This window comes from Hemitrygon akajei, chromosome 3, assembly GCF_048418815.1.
Source record: "Hemitrygon akajei chromosome 3, sHemAka1.3, whole genome shotgun sequence".
NCBI classification, from domain to species: Eukaryota; Metazoa; Chordata; class Chondrichthyes; order Myliobatiformes; family Dasyatidae; genus Hemitrygon; species Hemitrygon akajei.
The window spans coordinates 133,814,672-133,825,006 of NC_133126.1; the positions used below are offsets into that span (position 1 = coordinate 133,814,672).

Genomic DNA, 10,335 nt, shown 5'->3' on the forward strand with positions numbered 1-10,335 from the left:
AAGCATTTTGACAGAGCTGGAAACTTTTTAAAAAATAGATAATTCTCTTAAAATACAGAGCCACATCTATAATTAAAGAATATATTTTTGTAAGTAACTTACCCCGAACTGTTTCTCAGGCACTTTTTTCTCATACTCTGATGCTTGAATTTTTCCAGTTACTTCACTGTCTTTCAAACTGCTCAATCATGAAAGGTGGAACTTAACACCATCTAGACAGACACACCAGCACAGTAACAAAAATCTGAAATAAAATGCAAAAATTTGAAAATAGTCCGTATGTCAGGCAGCATTCAGAGATGCCTTCTGCTGAATTTGAAGGTAAATTGAAGCTCCATCTGCTTGAATGTGAGTGTGAAACAACCATGAGCTGAGGGCATGTGGAGGAATTCTTCCGTATATGAGATTCTATTTATCTATTCACCGAGATAGCGTGAAATAGTCCCTTCCAGCCCTTAGAGCCAGCAATCCCCCATTTTTAATCCTAGTTCAATCATGGGACAATTTACAATGACTAGTTTACCTACCAAATGGCACATCTTTAAACTGTGGGAGGAAACCAGAGCACATAGAGGAAACTCTCGTGGTCACGGGAAGAACATATAAAGTCTTTACAGGCAACGGCGGAAACTAAACTTGGGTCGCCTATCTATGTACCACGCTACCACGCTGACCTATTTCACTGTGCACAAATTGCTTGTCCTGTTTGGAAGGAAAAATTAATTTGCTTCCTGTGTTGTGCTTTAGGATGTAACAAGTACTTGAAGTTCTTTTTTAGATATGTATAATCTATGGTGATTCTTATTCTAGGTGGAATACAGTTGCCCTGTTTAATCAGCCATGACCTCAAAGAAGAATGGAGTCAATCTTCCGCCATTTGTGTTGGAAATGTCATTTCTTTAAGTTAGGAAATGTAACCATCCTAAACACTAGCAGCATAAAAATTCATGCATAATCCAAAAACAAGGAAAAATGTCAGAATATCATTAAACACATTTACTGATATACTGTACAACACTATTGCTGTTGAAAAACACACAGATTCACCTACAGCAACATAATGAAAGATCATTTGATAAAATCTGTGAATCCTAAGAATGACCTCACACCATTTTCAAAATGTTATTCCGTTACCAATGTGCAAAAAACAAATGGGAAAACAAGCAAAAACTGCAGTGTTTAAAACATCAAACCACAAGGTAATTGAAACAGTCTAGGAATGTTCAGTTTAGTTCAGTTCAATTCAAATTAACGCACCATGCCCTTCGTTGCCTGCAGGCTGCAGAGTCAGTCTGCCCCTATCAAAATTGGACAAAATAGCAAAAAATAGGAAGCAACCAGAACCAGAAGACATGAATTATAGGGTACAGTCCACAACAGCACATTCCTCTGGGAGCAGAGAGCAAGACAGGGGATGGTCAAACGCTGGCAGATGGTGCTAAACACCCGTTCGCCTTCCAATCTCGTCCTCGTTGATTTTAGTCTTCCTTGAAACTTTAATTGGTGAGATCAGTGAGAGAAATGGAGTCAGTCGTGGGCCTTCGCCCCATTTCCAGGCTTCTTGGTCTCCAGGCTACACCCTTCACACAAAACCTCACAAAACTCATTTGGAGATAGAGAAGTGCGAGATCGCTCAATCTGCCCAAAAACACAATATTAAAATGTAAATCACAGGTTCCAATAGTAGCAGAATCATATTAGAAAGCAGAAGAAGAAGCAAAAGAAATAGGTTCATGAACTGTCTGAAGGATGTCGTCTTTGGTCGTGTTGTTCACTGGTGCCATCTACACCTGGATATGTGGGGAGATCTTGTATCTATACTCCTCCGCATTGTGGCTGGTCTACTATGTTGGTGATAAGCATGGTTAGGTGGAAAGATTTGCATTGAGAATTGTTTTTTTTTTCAGGCTCTTTGTGAAAACTGTCTCTGCATGAGGCAGTCCTATTCTGTGCAACATCTGCCTTTGCTCAGCAGGGAGAAGTGGCTCTAGATGCTGAGGGGGTTGACCCCAGATGACTGGTGCTATGATGCAGCAGCTCTACTAGCTGTGCCATTTTGCTGGAAGGGGAGAAACAGCCAGTACACAAGTAGTAACTGAGTCTGGTGCATAACCCATACACTTATATCACATATAAAAGTGACATCTGGGCCGATTTTGTGAACCATACAAATTCATCTGGAAATAATCTACAGTGTGAGGTAAAATTAAATTCAGATGATTGGAACACAGAAGTCCATTTCTACAGTACTTGGAAATGTGCAATTTTTATTCAGTGGATGACAGCTGTTACTGAATGATGTGTAGTTTCTGTGTGTTTCTTCCTGCTGGGATGGGAAGTAATCACTTCAGTTGTTCTTCCAACTGTTTTTTGAAATCCCAAGTTGCTGACAGCTTTTTTATGAGGTGAGGCTTCCTATGTGATGGACCAATCTGTTTTCATTTCTGATCAAGATTCAGTTTACCAGGCACTTTCAGAATCAGAATCAGCTTTATTATCATTGTCTTTTATGACATGAAATTTGTTGTTTTGCAATACCAGTGCAATGCAAAGGCATAAAAATACTACAAACAACAAAATAAATAAATTGTTCAAAAAAAAAGGCAGGAATGATGGAGTAGTGCTTGTGGTTTCATGGACCATTCAGAAATCTGATGATGGAGGGGAAGTAGCTCTTCGTGAGTTATTGAGTGTGGGTCTTCACACTCCTGGACCTGCTCCCTGATGGTAGTAATGAGATGATGACATATCCTGGATGGTGAAAGTCCTTAATATTGGATATCACCTTCTTGAGGCAATGTTATTTATTTACATGCTTTAGAGAAAGGCCAAGTGCAAATATATTAAAAGGCGAGAGCTATTTGTTTGAGCCTTGTTGAGAATCCCAGTTCCAATTAGTTTTTAGTTAATTGCACAAAGACTTTCTTTGCAGTGGTCTCTTAAGAATATTTTTGGATCTAAGATCTGGAACTGTGATTGTTATTTACATAGAGGAGGACTGATCCAATTCTAAGTATTATTGTGTGTTAGCTACAAAATAACACATTTACATTACCTTGGGTGGGCTACATGTGAAGTATCCTGATAAGTATTTACAGTTTCAAATCAGGGTAAATAGTCTATGGTGCCATTGACTGTTAATGTGGAGCAAACTATTAAAAAAATAAATGCAATAAGGGTAACTCCGTACTTGAGGGAGATGCATGCCAAACAATAAAACCTCCCTGATTGGCAACTTTAATTGTAAGTTTTTAAAAATGGTTTTTTGCATTTCCATACTAAATTATTGAGATCTTTTAAGACTCTGGGTTTCAACATGAAACTTTGCTTACTTATCATGCATAGAAGTAAGCCATTCAGACTATTGGGTCCATACCAGCTACCAGCAGAACAATTTACCTCATAATGTTCCTTTTCCTCCTGTAGCCCTGCAATATATGTCCATTAAATTCCATTTGGCAATTTGCCGTTTTCTGACCCTTGAGGATAAGTTACCATTTCCGTTTAACATATCACTACAATCCAGAGATGTGTGAAGAAACCAAAGCATTCAGTGGAAACTCACATGAAGAATGTACAAATTTCTCACAGGGAGCACCCAAAGTGTGATTAAACATGGTACCCGGAGTTGTGAGGTATTATTGCATTACCGTAGCTACCCAATGCTGATTGCGTTTCTGGTAATGAACGGAATCCATTTTGGGGAACAAATATCATTACAGTTGTACCTGCCTTTATAGCTTCCTATGGCAGCTGATTGTGTATGCCCAACACACTCTGTGTGAGAAAGTTTCCCCTCAGGGCTCTTTTAAATCTTTCCCCTCTCACCTTAAACCTATGTCCTCTAGTTTTCCCTGAGGGAAAAGAAGATTGACCATTCACCTTAGCTATGGCCCTCATGATTTTATAATCCTTTGTTTGTCCTTCATCTTTCATCCCTCATCCCTCAGCATTTTAAACTCCAGGGATAAAAGTCCCAGTCTATCCAGTCTCTCCTTACAACTCAAGCTCTTCAGCCACCGTAAAATCCTTGTGAATCCGTTCTGCATCTGTTCAAGCTTAATAGCATCCTTCCCATAACTGTGCACAATGCTTCAAGTGTGGTCTCACCAACGATGCCCAAAGCCTGTAGTCAATGCCCTAACTGTTGAAGCACCTCTTATCCCTTCTTCACCACCCTTTCTGCCTGTGTCACCACTTTCAGAGAACCATGGAGCTGTGCCCCTAGGTTTCCCTGTTCATTTCTTTTGTCACCATCACACCATAATCCTGGTGTCTACTATCCACAAAATGCACAGCAGCTACCTGCTCTCATTTCTTCCATAGCATTTTCCAAATTCACAACCTCTACAGTCATAGTCATAGAATGATACAGCACAGAGAGTCTGTATCAAACCTCACCCATCCACTTACAGTTCAACATTAATCCCAGTTTTTAATTTGATATAGTGGTGGCTTGCTTTTCTGTAGACACTACAAGTAGCATGGTAGAGTAGCGGTTAGCATAACGATATTACAACAGAAGTGAACCCAGTTCAATTCCCACAGTCATTTAGGGGTTTGTATATTCTCCCCATGACCATGTTGGTTTACTCCGGTGCTCCCGTTTCCTTCCACATTACTGGGCAGTAGGATAATTGGTCACATAGATGTAATATCTCATTGGGCCAGAGGGGCCTTCCTGTTACCATGCTATATCTCTAAATTAAATTAAAGTTAAATGTTTTGTTGGTGGTGCAATAGATTGTTTGCTGTGAATTTGCTCTATTCACCTTCAACTCATTGAAACACTGACTAAGACCCAGGAGATTCTTGCCAATTACTGTTTTGCCACAGTCAAAACCAGTGTAAAAACATTAAGGGATGTGGTGGGAAAACATTTAAATCCAATTATGTTTTGAATAACACTTTTAGAAGAATCATAATACATGACTGCCAAAATATTAACTACTGGTTAAGTTTTTAAACAGAAAAGTATCATGAATTCTCACACCAACAGGAGTCTAAAATTCAAGATGGTGGGAATAAAGAATGATACGGATTGTAGGTATATGTCACACAACTGTCTACAGGTTTCCCTCCAAGCTACACACCATTTTGACTTGGAAATATAGCACCTTTATTTCAATATTGTCCTGTTTATGTCCTGTAACTTCCTTTGCAATAGCACTGAGGTCCTCCAACCGCAGAGGCTCAAGGGGCAGTTCACAATAACCTTCCCAAAGGCATGGCCAATAAATGATCTTCCTGTCAGCGGTTGCCACGTGCTGGAAAATAATTTCAAAGCTTGGAAAGCTGAGAAATAAAAAAGAAAGTGACTTTGTTAGAAAACAATCAGAGGTATTCTTAGAATCTTTAATATTGGGTGTCCATTTAATAGATATCTCCCTACCACTAACTGCATTTTCTGTCTGAATCAAAGTTAAAAAGAAGACAAGATGAATCCTACACGCAATGTTAACATGAAAGCACTGGACAATTTTCATAAATTACAAGAGACTCCAGATCAAATCCAGAGTTTCCATGTATGGCCTCACTGCTCATTTACATCAGACTGGATGTTAGCATATTGATGTGGATCTGAATTCAGTGGATCTGAATAAATACACCACAGTTTTCATGGACTTTATAAAAACGGTTGTAGATGAGTGTGTTCCCACAAAATCATTCAGAGCATTCCCCAACCAGAAGCCTTGAGTGAACCAGGAGATACAGAATCTGCTAAGAGCCAGACTAGAGCCATTCAGGTCTGGTGACCAAGGTTTATAAGATTTTCAGATATGGTCTCTGGAAAGCCATCTCATGGGCAAAATAGCAATTCTGCACTAAACTTGAGTCAGCAAATGCTGCTCGACCACTGTGGCATGGCTTGAATGGTCTTACCTCTTACCAAGTAACAAAAGGGCTTTGCTTCCAAATGAGAATGCTATCTATGCTCACTTTGACCATCAAAACTTGGAGTAATATTCACAAATTCCCACAGCCCCCAGTCACCCTGTAATTTCAGTCTCTGAAGATGACACGAGAGCATCCTTCAGGGGGTGAACTCACGGAAAGCATCCAGCCCAGTTCTGAATACTAAAGATATGTGCTGATCAACTGGTTGAAGTGTTCACCAAGATCTTTAACCTCTCACTTCGGCACTCTGAGATACCCACCTGCTTCATGCAGGCTTCAATTATTCTGGTGCCTCTGAAGAACATGGTAACCTGCCTCTCTGCCTTAATGATAATCATACAGTAGCACTTACATCCACAGTGATGAAGTGTTTTGAGAGGTTGGTGATGAAACATATCAACTCCTGCCTGAGAAGCAACTAGCATCCACTCCAATTTGCCTTATCTGGCACAACAGGTCCACAGCAGATGCCATCTCATTGGTTCTTCACTCAACCCTTGGTCATCTGGACAACAAAGGTGCTTACATCAAGACGCTCTTTGTCAACTACAGCTAGGCATTCAACACTACCACCCCCTCAAAACTAATCAATAATCTTCAAGATTGTCGTCTCAATAACTCCCTGTGCAATTGAATCCTCAATCTTCTCAGCTGCAGACCCCAGTCATTTTAGATTCGCAACAACATTTTCTCCACAATCTCCATCGGCACAGGTGCATTGTTATGCTTTGTAACACCCAACATAAAACTAATTGAAAGCAAAAAGATGGAGCCAGGAAGAACATTTCTTAGTTTTATTTTTACTTTAAGCGAGGCACATATGTATGACATGATGATGTGTTGACATATATTATTTATGTACTTTTATATTTAACCTGTAACGAATTATTTAAACAACAAAGAATGCTTACAGTATACTATATAATATAACTACTATATAGACATCCACAGCATAGTGAATGTTAAGCAACATATACAAAATGCTAAGGGAAATCAACAGGTCAGGCAGTATTTATGGAAATCAATAAACAGTCGAAGTTTTGGGCCTAGACACTTCATCAGGACTGGAAAAGAAGGGGAAGACTCCAGAATAAAACGGTTGGGGGGGGGGGGGTGGGGACGAAGGGAAGGAAGATAGGTAGAAGGTGTTAGGTGAAGCCAGGTGGGTAGGAAAGGTAAAGGACGGGAGAGGAAAAAATCTGATAGGTGAAGAGAGTGGACCATAGGAGAAAGGGAAATAGGATGGGGTCCAGAGGTAGGTGAAAGGCAGTTGAAAAGAGGTAAGAGAGTGTAGTTGGAAACAGAGGAAGTGGGGAGGGGGAGGATTTTTTTTATCAGAAGGAGAAATCGATATCCATGCCATCAGTTTGGAGACTACTCAGTCAGAATATAAGGTGTTGCTTCACCATTCTGATGGTGGCCTTATTGTGGCACAAGAGGAGGACATGGACCAACACATTGGAACAAGAGTGGGTTTGGAACTGAAGTACAGCTTATGGTGGATGGAGCAGAGGTGCTCGACAAAGCGGTCCTCCAATCTATGACAGGTCTCACCAGTGTAGAGGAGGCTGCATCGAGAGCACAGGACACAATAGATGACCCCAATAGATTCGCAGGTGAAGTGTTGCCTCAGCTGGAAGGACTGTTTGGGGCCCTGAAAGGAGGAAAATGTGCAAGTGTAGCACTTAAGCCACTTGCAGGGATAAGTGCTAGGAGGGAGATTGGTGGAAAGGGACGAATGGACAAAGGAATCATGGAGGGACCAAGCCCTACGGGAAGCATTGAGGGGTGGTGGGGAAAGATAAAGATATGCTTGGTGGTAGGATCCCTTTGGAGATAGTGGAAGTTGCAGATAATGATGTGTTGGATGCAGAGGCTCATGGGATGGTAGCGAAGGTCAAAAGGAACTCTATCACTGTTAAGGCAGCAGGCAGATGTGGTGAGCGCGGATGTGCGGGAAATCGATAAGATGGGGATGAGGGCTGCATCAATAGTGGAAGAAGGGAAGCCACATTCTTTCAAGAAAGAAAATATCTCTGAAGTCCTGAAAAGGAAAGCCACATCATGGGAACAGATGCGGCAGAGATGAAGGAAGTGAGAGAAGGGAATAGCATTCTTACAGGAGACAGAGTGGGAAGAGGTACAGTTAAGATAGCATAGGTTTATAAAAGATGTCAGTCGACAGCTTGTTTCCAGAGATGGAGTCAGAGATATTGAGGGAGGGGTAGGTGTGTCACAAATTTAAGGCAGGGTGGAAGTTGGAGGCAAAGTTGATGAAATTGATGAGCTCAGCATGGGTGCAGGAAACAGCACACATACAGTTGTCAATGGAGTGCAGAAAGAGTTGGGGAGCAATTTCCAGAGAAGGCTTGGAACATGGACTGTTCTACATACAGTAACCAATGGTAACCAATGAAAAGGCAGGCATAGTTGGGCCCATGCAGGTGCCCATGGCTAGCCCTTGAGTTTGGAGAAAGTGGGAGGAGTCAAATAAAAAATTGCTAAGTCTGAGGAGGGTGGTGATGAAGGGGAACAGGTTCTTTTATTGAGAAAGAAGCAGAGAGCTTTATGGTCTTCTTGATAGGGGAGAGAGTCTGAACATCTATGTTGAAAATGAAATGGTTTGGGCCGGGGAATTGAAAGTTAGTGAGGTCGAGAGCATAAGGAATATCACGAATGCAGGTGGGAAGGGACTGAACTGAGGGGAATAGAATGGAGACGAGATACGAGGACATGTTCAGTGGGTCAGAAGCAGGTAGAGACTATGGGCTTACCTGGACAGTCCAATTTGTGGATCTTGAGCAGGAGGTAGAAGCGAGCAGTGCAGGGTAAGGGAACTATGAATTTGGTGGCAGTGGATGGGAGTTCTCTAGAACTGATGATGTCCTACGCCATTCTCATCATTATCAGATTTTTCATCAATAACACACAGATTAGTGCTCTTTTTGAAATTCCAATGATTTTTTAGCTTTTTCTCTTCCCTGTGCAGTCCGTTTATTTTTGTCTGCCCAATGTGCTCTTTGTATGTGTTCTACTTTGTTGCATTTTCTGCAAGTTTCACCTTTACGTTTGCATTGAATGTGAACGCCTGCCACAATGGAAAACACAAACTGTTCAGGCAGGCTGATTTCTGTTTAGCGACGCAATTTTGTTCACGCTCACTTTCGTTTCTGACTGCAACTCACTTGTATCTCTAGCTACTGTTCCCATTGATACAGCGATTTCAAATGCTTTTTTAAATGTAAGTTGTGCATCAGTTAGGAGCCATTTTTGAATGCTTTCTTGTAAGAGTCCACAAACTAAATGATCTCCCAGTGCATTATTAAGCCCATTAGCAAACTGACAATGCTCAGACAACTTCTTGAATTTAGCCACATACTCTGCTCACATCCTTCTGCTTCTGTTTATGAAACCTAAAGTATTGTGTAATTAACAACGGCTTCATTTCTAAATTTTCCTTCATTACTTTCACAACATCAGTAAATTTTGATTCATCAATTCATTTTGACTCGTATGGGTAGAGCAGTCAAACTCCTAAGTAAACTGTATTCTTTTAAATCCAATGCACTCTGCAAAATTGGCACCCACTTCTCATCAGCTATTCCATTTGCTTTAAAATGCTGCTAATCTGTTCAGTATACATATCCCAGTTACTTCTTGTGCAATTGAATGAATCTATCTTTCTGATATTGCCAACAATTTCTGCTTTTTTTAATTCTAATTATTAAAACCTGGTACTCACTGTTTACGAATCCACAAATTCTTCCATTTTCCGCCTTTTTTTAACTCAATCATCTTTCATTTTGTGAAGAAAACATGCTCTGAAGAACAAAAAATGTGCTGTGCATTTTTTTTTTAGCTTGAACTTTTCCTGCTGTGCTTCGAGAGGTAGGTAGTCAATTCGGGTTTGGAAACAAACTTCCTCATCATCACTGTTGTTTTGTAACTCCATAAGATAAAATAAAGAATAGTAAAGAAATGGTCTGCAGAGGCCATCGCGGACACAAGGGGCTGCTTTGAGGATACCGGTTGGAAAGTGCTTTGTGAACCATATAGGGAGGACATTAATTGACTTACTGATTGCATAACCAGCTACATCAATTTCTGTGTGGACACTGTAATGCCATCAAGGGCTGTTCACTGCTTCCCTAGTGTCAAACCATGAGTCACCAGTGATCTAAAGGCTCTTCTCAAACACAAAAAGGGAGCTTTTAGATCAGGGGACAGGGAGAAATTGAAACATGTGCAGAGGGAGCTAAAGGAGGAGATCAAGGTGGCTAAAGAGGAATACAGGAGAGTGCTGGAGGACAAGCTTGAATAGAGTAGCACATGGGAAGTGTGGAGAGACATGAAGAACATCACTGGCTTAAATCAACCTAGCTATTGAGCCTCAGAATGCAGCTGTGAATGGGCGAATGAGTTAAAACAATTCTTCAA

General features: G+C 40.8%; 1 long non-coding RNA gene across 1 annotated transcript; it reads right to left on the minus strand.

The window, feature by feature from the left end:
- Nucleotides 1–1,057: 1,057 nt before the first annotated feature.
- On the minus strand, nt 1,058–9,769 carry LOC140723950 (uncharacterized). The gene is made up of 3 exons (XR_012098015.1): nt 9,641–9,769; nt 8,673–8,986; nt 1,058–5,295 (listed from the first exon to the last, which is right to left on the minus strand). It is a non-coding gene; the product is annotated as an uncharacterized lncRNA (long non-coding RNA).
- Nucleotides 9,770–10,335: the final 566 nt, after the last annotated feature.